This window comes from Sinocyclocheilus anshuiensis, unplaced genomic scaffold (assembly GCF_001515605.1).
Source record: "Sinocyclocheilus anshuiensis isolate Anshui unplaced genomic scaffold, SAMN03320099.WGS_v1.1 scaffold960, whole genome shotgun sequence".
Lineage (NCBI taxonomy): Eukaryota > Metazoa > Chordata > Actinopteri > Cypriniformes > Cyprinidae > Sinocyclocheilus > Sinocyclocheilus anshuiensis.
This window is the reverse complement of record NW_015549635.1, coordinates 1-994: the sequence shown is the minus strand read 5'-3', so window position 1 is coordinate 994 and position 994 is coordinate 1.

The following is a 994-nucleotide window of genomic DNA, read 5'->3' as shown; positions in this document are numbered from 1 at the left end:
TTCCACTGAGGTCATATTCCCAGTGCACTTGACTGTAACCACGCACATTTTCAGACATTTTTACTGTAGCATTTTTAAGTTATGGACACATAAATTAGGCTGATATGACAATACAATCAGAGTAGAAATTGCATTATTGGCCCAAATGTTGGCGCTATATCTCAGCTTCCTTTGAGGGTGCTTTAAAAGTTCCACTGAGGTCATATTCCAAGTACACTTGCCTGTTACCATGCACATTTTCAGACCTTTTTACTGTAGCATTTTAAAGCATGAATTTGATGAATTTGGCAGATATGACTATACAGTAACAGGAGAACATTGCATTACTGGCCCAGTTGTATCTCAGTTATCTCAGTTGCCTTTGAGGGTGCGTTAAAAGGTCCACTAGGGCCTTATTCCCAGGGCCGTTGACTGTTACCATGCACGATTTCAGACATTTTTACTGTAGCATTTTTAAGATATGGACCCATAGGTTTGGCAGATATGACAATACAGAAACAGGAGAACATTGCATTACTGGCCCAGTTGGAGGCGCTATATCTCATTTGCCTTTGAGGGTGCGTTAGAATGAGGCCTTAGGCCTTATTCCCAGGGTCCTTGACTGTTACCAAGCACATTTTCAGACATTTTTACTGTAGAAGTTATGGGTTATGGACCCATAAATTAGGCTGATATGACAATACAATAAGAGGAGAAGTTGCATTATTGGCCCAATTGGTGGTGCTATATCTCAACTTCCTTTGAGGGTGCGTTAAAAGTTCCATTGAATTTGTGGGAGATATGACTAAAAAGTAACAGGAGAACTGCATTACTGGCCCAGTTTGAGGCGCTATATCTCAGTTGCCTTTGAGGGGCGTTGAAAGGTCCACTAGGGCCTTATTCCCAGGGCCGTTGTCTGTTACCATACAAATTATTAGACATTTTTACTGTAGCATGTTGAAGTTATGGACCACAAACTTGCCTGATATGACAATACAGTAACTGGAGAACATTG